Below are 19,286 nucleotides of genomic sequence, written 5' to 3' on the forward strand. Positions count from 1 at the left end.
GTACAAACGTTAACAAGCCTGCGTGCATTTGCATGCGTGATCTTTTTATCGGCGCTGACTCGAGAATATTCATTTTATGAAATGCAAACTAGACGTATTATAAGCTGCAAACCACACCGAGAGCACAAACACACATTTGGGCAGTGGTCAGAAATTGACGCGCGCAAAGATAGACACGCATGTACACTTAAATGCGCGTACACACACACACACACACACACACACACACACACACACACACACACACATCTTTATATCTATATATCTATCTATCTATCAATATATATTTATACCGATCAAATGCAAAATTTAACATCATAGTAAAAAAACCAAAGCTGAGCCACAGGCGCCAGAGCTCAGCTGGTGTGCGAGTTGTGCCTTCTAACAATTGAAAGAAAAACTGCGCTCCGATTCAATAAAATATGATATATTTTACAGTATGTCCACTTGATTTACACTAGGCTCCACTACCTACTGTACTGTATGTAGCATACTGTACCGCATACTGTGTCACTGTTCAGGGTTGTTGGTGATGCCGTATTGCTGCGCCGTACTGTTGTATACTGTGCTGTATTATCCCAAACACTACCTCACTCTATTCACATTCACATGCCACTTTAATTCACATGCCACTTTAAATGCACATATCTGTATATACATAGGCATATTCCTTCTATCTATTCCATTTTATTTCAATTTATTTTTATTGTATTTTATTCTATATATTTTTATCTTATTCTATAAGTATTCAACTTACTGTATTACGTTTTAGGAGTCAGTTAGTCGGTCTATTAGAAAGGAATTTTCTACTTTTATTTTTTTTTCCTAGGACATATTGTGTGCTATCACCGGGTGTGTTCCATTACATTTCACTGCATATATGTATGAAAGTATGTATATGTATGTGACAAATAAAAATCTTGAATCTTGAATCTTGAATCTTGATTTGTCCACTTGAGAGGGCAGAACAGAGACCGGCAGCTTGTGAGAAGTGCCGGTCTGCACCAGGGTTTAATGTTATGGATAGGATTTGGATTCTGATATCACTGATAATAAAATAATGTTAAACGGAACATGATGCTGTGATGTGATTAGTAGAATTAGGAAAAAAAGTCAGATTAGAGAAGAACGTACAGAGTGGACATGGATGTGGTGGACTCACTGAATAAAGCCGGCTCTTATGGCTCCAAAGCATATATTTTATCTTTGAAATTGTATGAAATATTTTGTTTATATTTATTCCAGTACAAAAAAATAACATTATTTATAATGATTAAATGTGACTGGACTCAAAGTTACTTATTGATCAAATCAAGACTCGATAGGGTTAGGTAAGTGCTGAAAAAAATACATTTATGTCGAATTGAATGGTGTATTGAGAGATGCAGACTTCTCTACAAATTTGACTGTAACTCGCCTAATTCTGAACGGATTTTCATGAAATGTAGTTTGTTATAACCGTGAGAAATTGAATAGGGTGCTGGAATTATATTCAGTGACTGGGGACAGAGCTTATCATGTTATTTAATTCACTACTATGTTTAAAGGAAGAGGGTATCATGCGTGCCTCATATTGCACTTTAATTTAACAGTTGAGTATTGAATATTTTATATATATTTTGAGATTTGATTTAAACATTGGACATCTTGAATGTTCATTTAAGCCCATGGGCAAATGGTCCTTGCTCTAAGTGGTTTACAGAATAAATGGAAAGCAAAATTATATTTGTTTCTCTCTCAAAAAATGATTAGATCCGTGACTCATATATATATATATATATATATATATATATATATATATTAGTTCTCTCTTGCTTTACACTACTTGTCTCTATTTTCCTTTACTCTGCCACACACAACACACACACAATAACAGGAAGACAGGTGTCAAAGAAAGAAAAACAAACTACCTTTCTACGAACTCTGAGTGAATCATAACCATGTTCCTAATATATTGAGCCTGCGCTCAATTTATCTGCAGGCATAAGCACACAATTAGGAAGATGAATATAACAAATTAAGTTGTGAGTATTGTGGTTTTAATAAGAGGATGAAAATGTCTTCATAACACAACATGCTTCAATGAGTTTCCTCAAGTTAATGTATAATAATAACAATGTTTTTCATAATAGCCTTAATACAGAGAGTAAGTTAAACCATATGCACCATACCACCATACCACCAACTACATGCCTGATACCGAAAAAAGATGCGAATACTGACTTATGGCACTTTTCTACTACAGGTCAGTGCCATGAAAATCATGGTCCTTTTTTCATTTCCATTACAATGAAAATTGTAATTAAATTAGTGATTAATATTATCTAGCAAACATAAAATAAGTAATTGGTTAGAAATGGTTACGGTTGGGTGTGGGTTCTGTGATTTAGGTCAAAGTAAGCATTTGGGAGGTGTTACACAGTTCTCTGCCAACACTAGAGGTATCAAGATAGAAGCACATGTGCATGACGACAATATAACAAAATAAGCTTACAATAATAAGCTTTTAAACCTGCTTTTTCTGAAACTGCTGGCACCGCAATTTGATGTGCCTCTAAGGAACCACCAAGTTAAGCCTACTCTCCAACTGACAATGCAAACTTGTCCTTACTACCAACCCTGAGACACCAGCCATCACCACCTCGAACCAGCAAGCAAAACTCACACAGAACTGTACTGTAATGTCATGCCCACCATGGCAATGCTACTTCAATGTGGTCTCTGAAGATATGAATATATTACTGTAACCTGTATTACTTTTCCACTGTAACCTGTATTGTCGTTGTGACAGGCCAATCCAATGCATCGCAAAGATCTTTTTCATGAACTTTATAAGGACGGTTCACCGACTCCCATAATCATCCTTCACACAACCATTTATGAGTTAAATAACAACATGGCAAAGGGATATAAAGGTGTGAATGTCAAAAATGACAGTTACTGTAGGCAGTATCTTGAGAGGTGCCTCAACTTTGTATCACATACTCGTGAGGTTAGGTTATGGATGGTTTTATTGCAGTATTTTAATGTTTTTTCTAGATGTAACACAGGAGAGCGCCAAGAAAAAAAGGCTGGTAATGGTTATTGTGGGATGCGCCAATAGTATTGTATTATTTTGTTGTTGATAGTGTATTATTAGTATAGTAGTATTTATACTCGCTTTGGACAAAAGTGTATTTTGTAAGTTTTTTGGTATGATACACACATATACATACACACACACACACACACACACACATATATATATATATATATATATACACACACATATATATATAATTTTTTTTTTTTTTTTTTTTTTTAATTCCTTGACTTTGCCGCGTAGTCCAACATCCGAGCTGTCCCATTTTAATTATATAATTTCCTCTTAATAGGGACTGATCACATAAGTTGTGCCTGTAAGTAGGAGATGCACACTAACATAGGGAGGGATGTTGCATGTTTCATCATGTTCATAGGCATAGATTTCAGGGGGGACACAGGGGATACATCCCCTATATTATTTAATATATTATCCCCTATAATATTTAGAACAAGTGCATTTTCCCCCCTCAATAAAAACATGAAAGAAGAAGAGGACTTTTATTTTGAAAAAACGCTATAACATTACTCATAGACGCAACAATGTCTCCGACAGGGGCGGGTCTTTTTTCTTGAGCACAAGGTCTTTTTTTACTCCCAAAATAGGATTATAATGAATATGTTTTCCAGAATTATCTTTAACAAGGTTTCATAGGTTTCAGGTTTCAATAACATAGTTGAGATGTAGCCTAAGTGATTCCTAAAAATCATTCTAATACACAGATATGTGTGATATGTGTTGAATGTGCAGAAAGTTTTGAACTTGAGCAGAAACCTTGCCGAAACACAGATGAGCTATTTAAAGTCCAGGGGTTTGTAAATGTATTTGTATTAATTCATTCATCATTGACGTGAACAGGCGCCACATGCACATTTAAAGAGGTTTCTTCCCCAAACAAAAGAAAGACGACGGACGAGTCAATCATGCTCATATGCGTGTTGACTCAGCAGGGATAATTTTAAATGAGAAAACTTGATCGACAGGTGAATAAATATTTGAAAGCCAAACAGAACGCCTCAGAGCCTTACTGCGTTGTATTCCCTTATATTTTGAATTCATAAAAGACATTTCCGCCATAAAATGATGCAGAAAAAGGGCACAAATTTGTCGATAAAAATTCACCAGAATGCAAGTGTTTAATGCTCAAAATTTCTTGGGGGAGGACCTCCACTATATGTGCCCCCCCCCCAATGCTCAAAACAACCCTACGCCACTGATGGTGTTCATGCGGAACCGGTGCTCTCCTTGGTATGTAGAAAAGTAGAAAAGTATTCCCACGATTTGTGTTTTTCTACCATTTTAGAAAAATAGAGTTGGAGTAATTACGATGATGACTGCAGATATCTAGCACCAATGAGGGCTGGATTGAGACTGCGGCATAGCATGTGTTGAAACTGTGTTGAGAAGACAGGAGCGACAACGAGCCAAGCTATCCACCTCTAAATTCTCTAATTGGGGCTACGCTTGCTCAATGCTGTGAGATACCAAAACGAAGATAATCCAACATATCTCATGTGAGGTTTGATTACATTTGACTACATCCGATTGTACTTTATTATCCCCAATGTATCCTTGAATACATTAAGGATAACCAAACCTGATTGTGAGTTGTTTCATTCTTGTTATTTGAACACGAGACCAACCTTTATGTAAAACACAGTAAAAGACGACATTTACATAAGTCTCAAGGGTATTGCCTGTGCGTGTCTCCATTAGTTGTTTAAGCTGATGGATGCATGTCAATTTGGAAATTTCACTTTAGCTACTTTGAAAAGTCATCATTGTTTTTTATGTAACATACAGTTTGAGGCTGTAACTGTCGCTGGGCAGGTCTTGCTAAAGAAATATTCAGTGCTGAACACTGGTGAACAGCATTTATTGCCATCCTAATCTTTTAATATTAACCAATATCAAGCGTTGATACCATCCATTACTTTCACCGAGTATAGATTTGGGTGCTTAGTTCGGGTATCAGTCCAGTCCAGCACCAAATGACAGCACAGTCATTAAAAACTAATTCCAAAACCAATACATACTGTATATAAAAATGCACTAAAATGCACAAGATTGACCCTGACCTTTCCTGCTGTTCGTTAACTGAAGCAGTTAAGCCTCGGTGTGTGAGAGTTGAATCTTAGTCCTTACAATTTAATAGCTTGGCCTCGATGAACAGCTATTCAAGGAGACATACATACATCAACAGTGACAATGGCCAGTGGCAGAATGGATCCTTTCCAAATACATGGCCACTCATACATGCAACCATGAATATATATAAATATTTTCTCTGAGTCACACAAAGGCAAAGTTAAGTATTGACTGATGACACTCTCCATCCAAGAAAAGAATAATAAAATATACTTAACATGCATGCAAATGTTGCACATACAAATGGCAGAAAAACACAAGTGAAGCAAAATGACTCAATGTTAGTTGTCCTAGAAATGTGGAAAAAAAAAAAAAGTATGAACAGTTGAATAAAATGTCTCGCGGTGATTAGTGTATGTACATTCTAGGGGAAATAAATCATTTTCAGCAAATGATGATAATGACTATTATGAGATAATGTTCTGATCCAGGATGACGCAGGATATTTGCACTGCGGCTCCCAGATAAAGTTGCAATGCTCGGAAATGCATAGATCACAGGGGTGCGTGATAAAGAGAGAAAAATACGCAATGTACAATAAATGCGTTCACGCTAATGTGTTACCATAAATATGACATGAAATATAAGTTCGATTCAAATTTTGTATTAGGCATGTGATAATGTCTTGGGAGTAAGCTTCTTTTAGGGAAGTACATACTCTATCCAGACAGATGCAATGCCCTTTTGGAACCAACTGTTCCTCTGCATCCATGTTCATCCAAAGCAACATTTTTTTCCCCCAACATCTGGGTTTACCTTTGTGTTTGCTCTAAAACAGTAATTATATTTTCTCCATGATGTGCCTTCTTCTGATAAATGGATCTGTCCGTTGTCACTTGAGGTCGTGGGGATATGAACATGCATAACATCAACACATTTGGATGGCTGTTTGTTCTTACGTTAACTAAAGTGAAGCTAAATAAAGTATTAAATGTGTCAGCTAAATAAAATACCCCATTTTATTTATTTTAAACAAAGTAATAATACTCTTCACTTTGCTCTTCACCGTGGCACAGATGACCATGTATAGTAAAGAGCTGAAAGGGTACCTTAGTACTCTTGATTTTTCCCTAGATCACATGTTCTGCTGTGACCCTGTAAAAGACACAGCTAAAAACAGTTTTTGCGATGGTAAATGTTACGCATATGTTCTAATGTTGGTTAGCTGCATGGTAGGGCTTCATTCCAGGCTGTAGTTGAAAATGATTGATCATGTTTCATTGGTTTCAATGCCACATACCCAACAGTATGAAAGAATCAAAATCATAATAGATAAAGCCTATTTGGGCCATAGACAGATACATAACCTAATTACCAGGGATATCAGTGGATGAGTGTGAATATGCCAAGGCAAACATCTGCCTCTTGGCAAAATAGCAACCTTGTCAAAGCATCTTTTAGGTCATAAATGAACGTCATCACAAAAGCCAAACCACTATTTGCACATACGATTCTATGTTCTGTGTGTGTGTGTGTGTGTGTGTGTGTGTGTGTGTGTGTGTGTGTGTGTGTGCGTGCGCGCGCATTTAAGTGTACATGCATGTCTATCTTTGCGCGCGTCAATTTCTGACCACTGCCCAAATGTGTGTTTGTGCTCTCGGTGTGGTTTGCAGCTTATAATACGTCTAGTTTGCATTTCATAAAATGAATATTCTCGAGTCAGCGCCGATAAAAAGATCACGCATGCAAATCGCAGGCAAAGTGAGAGAAAACCGTCCTACCAACTTAAAAGGACATTCAAAGGCAGAAATGACAGCGTAAAGGCGCTGTGAGCAAAGTGGGTTAAATGTGGAAAGTTGTTGCTGTAGAGATCGCACAGAGTGCTGCAGCTCGGGGATTTCAATGACTCTAGTGTTCTACTCTCTCCCCTCCACTAACCCATCGCATTGTCCGGTTACTTGTTTGACACGGCTTTTGACGTAGCATTGTGATCGGTCAGTCATCACAGTGGGGGTAACGCCTCAATATGTGCCGTCCAGGATAGATAAAGTGTAAACGAGGGTGCCAACCCCCCCACGTCCCCATTTCTGACTGTAAATCTATTTGACAGACATTTAAAAAAAAGGGGGAACAATGCTTTCTATTAGACAATGTCTTGTTTCATATATGCATCGGTTTTAATCCGTTTTTCAATTTAAGTTGAAATAATCCTACACAGGCTCATCCAGTCCTCGCAGGTACTTACGATACAAGTCTGTGTGTGATATAGATTATAAAGGAGTTAAATACAGCACCCTGTCGACAGTTTTTGACGTGCTTTCTTTACAGCAGTGACTGCAGAGGACGACGCACTTTTGACAAGGTTTGCAATGCCCAAAAGGTATTTAACGCTGTCTGCTCTTTAGACTCATGTACACAAACCACTTACGACATCATATTTTCTGGCAAGGGAAAAACGATATGTCATTGTGTTATAAAGCGATCAAGACAGCAAGATAAGTAAACAAAAGGAAATAAGTGTTGAGTTATATGGCCAAAAACTTATTTTCAATTCCAATGAAAAAAGAATAAAGATTGAAAATGCCCACTTCTTGTCGGATTTAAACAGTCCAGTAAGTGTGTGGCAAATCCAAATCCTCACATTTAAGTTGTCATTTTCGTTTGAATCGTGATAGAAACAATATTGGTTCATCTGTATCGTTATACCATGAGGAGCACATGGCTCACAAAACATTTGGCTGCCATGTAGACGTAATCTTGGCTGTCAAGTGTGAAGGATACGATGTATGTGGTTAGAATAGACTATTCCTGGAATAGACAAAGCCTTTGGGCTCTATTAAATAGAGCCCAAAGGCTTTGCCGTTACCAGGGTGACAAGCCACTTGATTGACGGCATGATGGCACGTGTGCGATCGTGGATGGATTATCGCTTAACATGTTTGAGCAACCCTCGATCGCTTCCTGTTTCTGCTGCTCCCCGACTGTCACTCCATCCTTTTTCTCCCCCTGTATCTCTCCCTCCCTCGCCCCCTCCCTCCCCCCCCCCCCCCCCCCCCCTTAGGTTACCTGTGAGGTGTAAACTGTCAAGACAAGGTAAACAGTGTGTGTTTGTGTGTGTGTGTGTGTGTGTGTGTGTGTGTGTGTGTGTGCCCCCCTGCTAGAACGTGTTGGCAGAACCATCAGTGATTTTTCTGAGGCCCAGGCGAAAAGGGGGAGGCTTCTTCGGCCTACGACATCATAAAATTCACCGTTATTATCAACCAAATTAGTGACCGTCACACACACAAACAATTTTATTAACATATCTCGATTCGTCACAATATTAAAATGTATGCCCCGTCACATAAAAATGTAATAACAAACGCTGTATGCCACTGCATTCAGGATCGTACATGTGAGAGGGCATGTGGATGTTGAGTGAAGATTTTTTCACTGCATTCACCAAATTTTTTCGGCGGCTCAGTCCTTATATGTGCTGGAATGCTCATGAGATCCATCACATCCCTCACAGTGGCTCCATCCAACACGTGCAACTGGAATATGCACTCGTACCTCTTGTACAACACACACACACACACACACACACACACACACACACACACACACACACACACACACACACACACACACACACACACACACACACACACACACACACACACACACACACACACCTGAGAATCCCGCTAATGTAATGTAATCCAATGTAGTACTGGCAGGCAGCCCTCCCAATCAAGAAAATTAGCTTAGCGGCGAGAGCAGAGCAGAGCAGAACAGAACGGAAAAGGAACTGGAACAGGGGAAGACGAAAATGTGGAGCGTCAAAGCAGAACGTGGCAAAACGGGTTACAGACGATCACGCCGATGTCGGGCGGCGGGGGGGGCGCTACAAAACAAACGATCAAACAAACGAAAACACTTGATCAGATAGCAACACGATGACAGCGAGGTGGTTCGAGCCAATCCTATCAGCGGCGTATTTAAGTTGGCTTACGCCGCACGCCATATGCCCGGGAAGCGGGGGGAAAGGAGGGCAGGACCACTGGAGGACAAGAAGAAGGGGGGAACGGGGAGGAGGGGAGACGGGAGGGGCACACTGAGCCTCGGGACACAGTAATTGGCCCGTGCCGATGCCCCGGTAAGGAAGAGGAGGGCTTGCAATCTGTTGAAGCAGTTTCCCCATACGTTTCTTGGATTACCCAATTATGGCCCTGGAGCACGCTCACTTATCTCTCAGTCACTGTGTCACCCTCATGTGTCGTTGTCCGTCTCTCTCTCTCAAGCTGTCTCTCCCGTCTCTCTCTCTCTTTCCATCTTATTCTCTCTCTCTCTCTCTCTCTCTCTCTCTCTCTCTCGCTCTCGCTATCCATATCCCTATCGAAGCCCCGTCTCAACTCTCTCCCTGTTTCTGTCTTTCTCCATCGCTCAACACTTTGTCTCCCAATCCCTCCCTCTGTCTCCCTCTGTCCCCGTCTTTCTCCTCTTGCGCTCTCGTCTCTCCGTCTCTCTCTCTTCCCGTCTCTTTCTCTTCTTTTGTCTCTGTCTCTCTCCGTTTCTATCTCTCCCTCCGTCTGTCTCACTCTCCAACTCTGTCTCCCCCCCCTCCCTCCATCTCTTCCTGTTTCTGTCCCTCCCAGTCTGCCTCAATCTCCGTCTCTCCCCCTTTCTCTCTCTCTTTCTCGCAGTCTGTCTCTCCATCCTTTTTCTCCCCCCGCTCTCTCCATATCTCCCTCTGTGCCTGTCTTTCACTGTCTCATCTAATTCTGTCTCTGTCTCTCCCCCGCTCTCTCCACCCCCCCCTTCCCTTCTGTCTATCTCCATTTCTCTCACTCTCTCCGCCTGTCTCTCTCTCTCTCTCATTAAACATTCACTGCTGCAGCACTGCTACGTTTATCTAGCCTCCGCCAATCAGCCTCCAGCCAGTGCACAAGAAGCCCTCTATAAACCCTGCTTACACACGCACGCACGCCCGCACGCACACAGCACACACACACACACACACACACACACACACACACACACACACACACACACAAACACACACACACACACACACGAGTCTGCCTGCAAGGCTTGCTATGCGGCAGCCGCTCAGAGAGGGACGATGGAGGATTTAAGCGGGGGAAAACAGAGACACGCAGAGGAAAGGGCAGAGGAAAAACAAAGATGAGCCAGAGAAAGAGGAAGAAAGAGACAGAGAGAGAATTTGAGAGGAAGCCGTAAGTCAGGGAGGGGAAAGGTGGATAAAGAAGGAGAGAGGAGAAGACAAAAAAATATATATAAGGGGCAGTGAGATGGAGAGACAGAGAGAGAGAGGGAGAGAGAAAGAGAGGTCCTTTCCGTTCTTTTCCATGTGCAGCCGGAGAGCAGCCCTGTGCTTTGTGTCAATTATTCAGCAGCAGTGTAAGTGCCATCAACCTTCCCTCCTGCTCCCCCTCCCCGCTCTCCCTCTCCGTTTTTGTCTCTCCATCTCTCCTTCTCCCCTCAAAAGTTCACCGAGATCCATGAAAAATTCAGTATTGACTCCGAGCAAATAGCTTTTCCTTCGACTTTATCAATTTATCCGACACGTTTTTGCTTTTCATATTTTTACATTCCATTTAAAAGAAAAAAAAAAAAAAAAAAAACGACAGTAGCCCGGGCACTTGAGATCTTGACAATTTAAATCAAGCAAAAAAACCCAAAACAAACAAAAAAAAAAAACAAGCAGAACCATCCATCGATACCTCCCGGCTGCACTTACTGGCGCTGGCTACGTAGTTTGCGGCTCAGCAGAACGTTTGTTTAGGTTTAGGAACCGGTAAGCGAGGGTCCTCTTACCATAACGCGATGGTGTCACCGTCCCAGACTGAGCCGACGGCTCTCGATGCCGACGTGGACGCTTTCTTCCGCCTCGGTCCCTATTGAGGGGCGACGGTGTGGCTTTGTTATTCAACATGATTTCAACTTTTAGAGGATGTGATTAAAAGAAGCCGATGGCTGGTTATTAAGCACGGGTTGTCAATAGGCGCCGACCACTTATATTTACAAAATTCACCTTTATCGTGATGTGTGTGTTATGGGATAACTCCTACGTGTTAAGCAAGCAGTGTAGATACAGCGCTAACTTTCTGAAATTAAACCCTAAATCTTAAGTCATAATTTCAATTTCACAATCTATGTCGACTTGAATGGCTCGTGGGAGAAAGGTCGACCTTCCATTTCATCGCATTTCTGAGCGACGGGTGAGGACGCCACAACAGGTCATCCATTTCACGCAGGCCAATCTACAGTTGCGATCAACTTTTTCAAAAACATACCCAAACACTCTGAAATGTACGGAAAAGGTCTACATTCCTTGCCAGAAGAAGACCCAAAAGTGTGAAGCAGTCAAAACCGCCCCTGAACCACCACTTTCTTCCTGAAACGACTCACTTTCCTCCCAGGGGTATTGAAATACATGTAATAGTCCTATGTAAATATGAATATATGTTAAGTGTTAATATATTGTATGGTCTTTGCAAACTAATGCTAGCATGTCACAGTGGTGAATTCCTTGAAATAGTCCCTGTAATGAACATTCCTTGAAATAGTTACATACTGACTTTTATCAAAAAAATTAAAGTAAATAGAGATCATCTCCATTAAGTAGTAAAGAGGCAGATAACGCATGGGCTGGAAATACCTCCATCTATTGCCCCATCTCCTTATTCAAACATTTAATGTTCTATAAACATCTTTTTATTTTATTAACATGGCGTACTGTGTTTTTGAAAGAATAATTAGTCAAGAAACTCAGAAAGAACAAATAGTCAATGTGTACAGATTAAAAACTGCCAAAGATCATTCATAAATATGAACAAATTGTGATTATCCATTTTAAAGGTGTAGCTGCAGTTCTAACGATTCAATTAATCAATCGATTAATAATAACAGTAAATAACTATGTCATCAATTCATTTTATAAATTAAATAGCCTTTAATCGACATGATCTCTACCTCTTCCGCAAACATAGACAAAACAGGGGGAAGCAGAATGATGCTGAATGCCAAATAACGCTTTAATTAAACCCTGGGTCAAGAAACCCCTCCCTCTTAAGTAGAGGTAGAAATGCTAACTCTTATTCTATGCGCATGGGTGTGTTTTGACCCTGAGTGGCCGTGTGTGTGTGTGTGTGTGTGTGTGTGTGTGTGTGTGTGTGTGTGTGTGTGTGTGTGTGTGTGTGTGTGTGTGTGTGACGCCACACAACCCAGCTGTAATCGCTGACCTCCCTGTCAGCCTCTGTACCATCCCTGAGCCACGGGAGAATGGGGCTTAATCCCACCCACGCATGTACACACGCATACACTCTTGCATACATAGGCGCGCGCACACACATACGTACACACTCAACTCATCAGTGCCAATGATGCTCCAAAGCTCCCAGACAGCGAGACAACAGAGCTGCCCCGTGCCTGCTGTTTGCAAACACGACCAAAGGAAGAACGCTCCTGCATCGACACACACACACACGCACACGCACACACACACACACACACACACACACACACACACACACACACACACACACACACACACACACACACGGACAAGTGCCGGTGAGCTAGACAGCAAACTGATACCCTTTTTTTTCATAAAGGCTGTTTTTTTTTTACACCGCGCTTGGGTACAACCTTATCCCTACACTGGACACGAAGGCACCTGCTACACCAACTACTCGCCCATCGTGTAAACGTAAGTCGCATCAAGAGTTTGTGGTGGACCGCATGGCGTTCATATTCTGGCTGTATATATAGGTGAAAATTGAAGCATGACAGATTGAAATGGAACAATTTCAATTATCACAAGGCAAATGACAGCTCCGGGAGCATTTCATTAATTTGAAAATACAACTGTAAAACATCTCTGGAATGGTACAATATTAACATTTCCAGTCTTTTTGAAGAGGTAGACCGTTAAAAAAAAAACCAACAATTCACCTGATATGTTTCAACGGCAGAAGCAACGTCCTTCCTTATTACATGATTCCTGTTTTCAAATGTCGATTGTAGGTGGGAGCAAGTTGGGTCTTATATGAAGCAATGTTTTTCTATTTGATGATCACCTTAACTTTATATGTTTACAGTCAGGTCTCTTTAGGTGTCTCTGCCCCCCGCCCTCAGTGGTCATCCCCATGACGACCGCTGGCGCCTCCTGCTACGCTACACCTCGGTAACCCGACGGCCCTCATCTCTGCTGCGGGGTAATACTCCTTTTAAACACATCTGAAGTGAAAGATGTAGAAGAAATGCTCCCGCATGCTCGGTGAGGTTTATCTGCCCGCTACAAGAAAACAAAACTGAGAATATTAAAGACGTTTATTTTGCAGAATAAAGAGAAAGATTCAGTACTGCTCCAAAGCAGTCTTCTGACCAGTCTGCGCCTGCTTCTGACAAAGAAGGCTTTATACCGATGGGAAGCTGTGTACCTTTGGTCAGGTGTCATTTACAAGGCAATGCCCCCTCAATCATCAATTGATCAAATCGATCATGGGAGCTCATACAATGGGTTAACAGCCAAACTCGGGTCACAGGTACGCTCTGACATCATGCCATCAGACAAACACGCAATGCTCTGTCAAGTTACCCTTATCTCCACACAAAGTTGAGTGAGGATGAAATGTGATCTCTTCTTCATACTACAATAGACATAGTTAGAAAGAGCAGCCTCTTTGTATAAAACTCTGAGAGACTCATTTAAAAACCCAGAGGCAATGTGTTTTAAAAACAGGTAAGACATCATTGAAATAGTTGATCATATGCATTTTTCTCTCACAAAGACCACTTGTGCAAAAGTGGAGATCCGTTGCGAGCAGCGTTCGCAGGTTGCATGCAGTGGAGGCTGTGGTTACGCTGCAAACCTCAAGGTGTAGACATGTAGACGTGGATGCCGGCGGGTGCGGGTGTGTCACACTCCTCTCCCCGTGCAATAACTCTGCACGGCCATTATGTAAATGGAGTGTTCTTGACTGCAGCTTCACCCTTTGCTCACTTTGCCTTGGGGAGATCCGGGTTGTCATGTGGTTGCCTGTGACCCTAGCACCTCCCCTAAAACGGGGCCATCTCTCCTTCTAGCTCTCAAGGTTTGGAGAGGCTAGGGGTGGATTGATTAAGTGTAATGGACGCAGATTATCAAATGAGAGAAAATTAAGTGACTCTGGGCATTAGATCGCCAGTGTACCTATAATGTGTTTGTTCCGAGTGTGTAGGTACATGCGTGCACATGGTGACTAGGAGCCAGGGACAGCGAGAAAGTAGCCGTGTTACCAGCCAGTCTGCAGTACAGGATGAATAGTGTCACCACTGCTTGTTGCCGGGTTACTATAACCGGACCACTGCCAACACAGACCTTTACAAAGCAGACCTACACGCGCTTGCACGCAGACCCTCTCACACACACACACACACACACACACACACACACACACACACACACACACACACACACACACACACACACACACACACACACACACACACACACACACACACACACACACACACACACTCACTCTAATAGTCGAGTGGGAAGGGCTTTTTTAAGGATCTCTCCTCAAATCAATCCTTTGTTGGCAGTGTAATGAGAGAGAGAGAGAGAGAGAGAGAGAGAGAGAGAGAGAGAGAGAGAGAGAGAATCAGACTGAGAGGGACAGAGACACAAAGCAGTTTCAAGAAAGAAAGAGAAAGCAAGAGAGTGTAATAAGAAGTAAGAATAATAAAAAAAGAAAGACAGAACAAGAAGTATTGCATTGGGCTTGCTTCACCGTGGGGACAGAACAGTCCAATCAGACCAGAACTGGACCCTGTTCAGCAGCTCACATCATCACTGAACCTCTGCTAGCTTGGTCTGACACACACACACACACACACACACACACACACACACACACACACACACACACACACACACACACACACACACACACACACACACACACACACACACACACACACACACACACACACACACACACACACACTTATATTTGTATGCAGAATGTGCTTCCCCAAGTTCACAAATGCTAGAATAGAGTACAGTGCAGATCCCAGGACACACGCGAGATGGGGGGCAGCAGACATTCTGTTCAAGTAAACAGCAACACAAAGAGTGTCAACAGAGTAACATTACGGTTAGGATGCCAGAGTGATGAAACTGAGAACAAGGCAAGTCATGACAACTGGAGGACAAGTAGTGATGGTGCAACAGGTGTGATTGCATGATAAAACACACAAAGGACAAGCCGCAGTAGAAAATACAAACTAGCTGGACTAGAATCATATTCCACAAGGCACATTAAGGGGTTTCAGGAGATTTCATTGCGCGCACGCACACACACACACACACACACACACACACACACACACACACACACACACACACACACACACACACACACACACACACACACACACACACACACACACACACACACACACACACACACACACACAGCAGCCGCAGTGTAACCATAACAAACCCAAAACGATTTCAGATGACTGACAAGGCTTGTTGGACTTCACTGTACACTGTAAGTCTCCCAAACAATCCATCCCAAAAAAATCACTGTGGCATGCTTCTGCCAACTAGCCTCCGGCTTTTTAGGAAACTCCTAGCTCACTGCCCTGTTAAGGAAATACAAGCAACATTAGCCGGGAACCGACTTGAGCCGGGGAACTGTGAGAACAACGAGAGCGGTAGTGCACCCATCGTGCATCTAGGAAGGGGTCCTGCAACTAGACGATGAGGAAATACAAATTAGAATAGAAATGACTTACCTCTGGCTGAAAGCTTTTTTGTGTTTATAATTTTAGCAGCATACTCCTGACCCGTGGATTTCTTGACGCACCGTCGGACAACCGAGAAGGCCCCCCTTTAAGGGAAGAGAACAAACTAAGCAATACTCATTTCCGTGACATAGTGCAACCAAATGAACACACAGCAAACACAACACACAACACAACAAACATCGGAACCTGAAACTGTATCGCCGAGATGCACATAAACAAGTTTTATTTCTACAGGAGATATAGAAAATAAAGCTCACCGCTCAAGATGTAGAGCAGTCTGTATGGTTGCTCGTGCCCGATTTTTGCATTCTTGCCCCAAACCACTTTGGAACCAGCGTTCAAAATGTCACTTGTGCTACAAATGCTGACCATTTGCATTATATAGCCTTTGTCTTCTGGTGCATGGCTGATCTTTGCATTCTTGCCGGGAAAGGCAGATCCCGCTACCGACGATGGTAACAGCATATAGAGGAGCACACGCGTAATGCAAATATATTGAACGGCTGATTCTTATAACGTGCCACAAAAGCTCACAGTCATAAAATGTTTTTGTTTTTTTCAATCACCACTTCAAAAGTAGAGTTTGACACCGCAATAGTTTTGCAAATACTGAAATGTGCAATTATTAATTAATTAATGATTAAATAATAATTAACTGATATATCATTAGTTCTGTCCATGAAACGACTACAGTCCAAAGTAGTATTATTAGGTATTATTATCAGGGACATGTCTACAAAAAAACAACCATATACCATGTACATATATATACAGATGTGGACATATTTGTTGGTTCCCTTGCAGCTCATTGAAACAATGCTTAATTCCTCCTGAAAAGTGATGAAATTAAAAGCAATTTTCTCATGTATACTTGCACGCCTTTGGTGTGTCATAGAGTAAAGAAACTGTTGAAAAGAGATCAATTATTGCTAAAGAGATCAACTATATTATAAAATGGCCTGGACAGATTTGTTGGTACCCCTTAGAAAAAAATGTAAATAATTGGATTATAGTGATATTTCAAACTAACTGTTTCCTTTAATTGGTATCACACATGTCTTCAATCTTATAATCAGTCATTCAGCCTATTTCAATGGAGAAAAGTAGTCACTCTGCTGTTTGGTGTCATTGTGTGCACCACACTGAACATGGACCAGAGAAAACAAAGGAGAGAGTTGTCGGAGGAGATCAGAAAGAAAATGATAGACAAGCATGTTAAAGGTAAAGGCTATAAGACCATCTCCAAGCAGCTTGATGTTCCTGTGACTACAGTTGCAAATATTATTAAGAAGTTTAAGGTCCATGGGACTGTAGCCAACCTCCCTGGACACGGCCCCAAGAGGAAAATCAATCCTGGATTGAACAGAAGGAGCGCCAGCGACAACTTACGTACAAGCTGAACTCCAAGGTCAAGGCACATCAAGGTCAAGGTGCATCAGTGTCTGATTGCACCATCCGTCCCTTTTTGAGTGACAGTGGGCTCCATGGAAGAAGAGCCAGGAGGACTCCACTTTTGAAAGAAAAACATAAAAGTCTGGCTTCGCTAAAAAAAAAATTTGCTAAAATGTATATTGACAAGCCACAGTGCTTCTGGGAGAATGTCCTTTGGACAGATGAGTCAAAATTGGAGCTCACATCAGCTCTATGTTCACAGACGAAAAAATTAAGCTTTCAAAGAAAAGAACAGCAAACCTACTGTGAAATATGGAGGAGGCTCGGTTATGTTTTGGGGCTGCTTTGCTGCGTCTGGCACAGGGTGCCTTGAATCTGTGCAGGGCACACTGAAATCTCAAGACTATCAAGGCATTCTGGAGCGAAACGTACTGCCCAGTGTCAGAAAGCTCTGTCTCAGTCGCAGGTCATGGGTCCTCCAACAGGATAATGACCCAAAACACACAGCTTAAAGCAGCCAAGAATGGATGAGAACAAAACATTGGACTATTCTGAAGTGGCCTCCTATGAGCCCTGATCTGAATCCTATCGAACATCTATGGAAAGAGCTGAGACATGCAGTCTGGAGAAGGCACCCTGCACACCTGAGGCAGCTTGCTCAGGAGGAGTGGGCCAAACTACCTGTTGACAGGTGCACAGGTCTCATTGAGCGCTACAGAAATCGCATGATTGCAGCGATTGCCTCTAAAGGTTGTGCAACAAAATATTAGGTTACGGGTCGCATCATTTTTGTCCATGCCATTTTCATTTGTTTTATTGCGTAAAATATTCTGTTGAATCAAAAAGCAAAGTCTTTATTCGATTAAATATGGAATAAACAATGATGGATGCCGATTACTGTTTCAAGTTATTCCAGGGAAAATTGAGGGTTCTTCTTTTTTCGGCGAAGGGTACCAACAGATTCGTCCACGCCTGTGTGTGTGTATATATCTATATTCGACGGATGGACTCGGTAACTTAAAAACGAAAAATTCGGCAACATACAATACATCCAAAATAATACATGTGTACAATAACGCGCTGCATCGACACATTCGCGCTCCCGCGTCTGCAGCAGGACATTTGGGGGATATGAATAAGTCAGCCGGTCACCTAAGAACGACGCGCACATGCTGTGTTGCAAGTAAAACAACGTAGCCCCGAGTGCGCGGATGTCGCTCCGCTGCCGTGGTGTTCTGAACAAATATCCGCATTCAGGCTGCAGATGCCCCTGGAGCTCGTCCACGCGTGTGAATACGGTTTACCGCTGCTTTTCTGGGGGTCGGGCGGGCGGGCGGGCGGGCGGGCTGGTCGTACCTTCACCCTGCCCTGCTTTTCTTTCTTTCTTTTTTTTGACAGCTAGCGAACCTGCCCCGTCAACACGTCCGCCGCGCAGCGAGCCCTCGCCCACGACGCGGGCTGGACGGCGAGAAAAGATGAACACCGCTTACTTTCCCAGTTCCTCGTACAGCTGGTACTCGTCCGTGAACCTCGTCGATGTCACGATCGTAGCCATGTTGAGCGGCGAGGACCGGGGGGCGGGCGGGCGGCGGCGGCGGGGGGGTGGCTCGGGGGTCGCCTGTCGCTCCGGTGGCCGCCTGGCTCGGGGTTTCCAGAGGAGAGAGGTCTGGTGAAAGGCGGAGGTGGAACGGGAGCCGGGGCTGAAGGGAGGAGGATTAGGAGGAGGAGGAGCGGAGGAGGTGGAGGAGGTGGAGGGTGGGGGCGTGTGGGTGGCAAACAACGCGAGATTCCATCCCCGGTCTCGTGGGATCTGCGGCGGTACGGCTTCCATCCAGCGATGAAAGGTTCGGCTCCCTTTTTGAGAGTCGACTCCTGGCGAGTCCAGCTGTGGAAAGACTCGTACACTCTTCCAACTCCG

General features: G+C 42.7%; 1 pseudogene across 1 annotated transcript in view; it reads right to left on the minus strand.

Annotated features, from left to right (window-relative positions):
* Window positions 1-18,964, minus strand: part of LOC307242241 (calcium/calmodulin-dependent protein kinase type II subunit gamma-like) — a 62,969-nt pseudogene extending 44,005 nt beyond the window's left edge. The window contains exons 1-2 of the transcript XR_013844773.1: window positions 18,859-18,964; window positions 15,965-16,059 (exon numbers count right to left, since the gene is read on the minus strand). The product of XR_013844773.1 is annotated as a calcium/calmodulin-dependent protein kinase type II subunit gamma-like (transcript). The remainder of the gene's footprint in view (window positions 1-15,964; window positions 16,060-18,858) is intronic.
* Window positions 18,965-19,286: the final 322 nt, after the last annotated feature.

This window comes from Zeus faber, assembly GCF_960531495.2.
Source record: "Zeus faber genome assembly, chromosome: 16".
Taxonomy (NCBI): domain Eukaryota; kingdom Metazoa; phylum Chordata; class Actinopteri; order Zeiformes; family Zeidae; genus Zeus; species Zeus faber.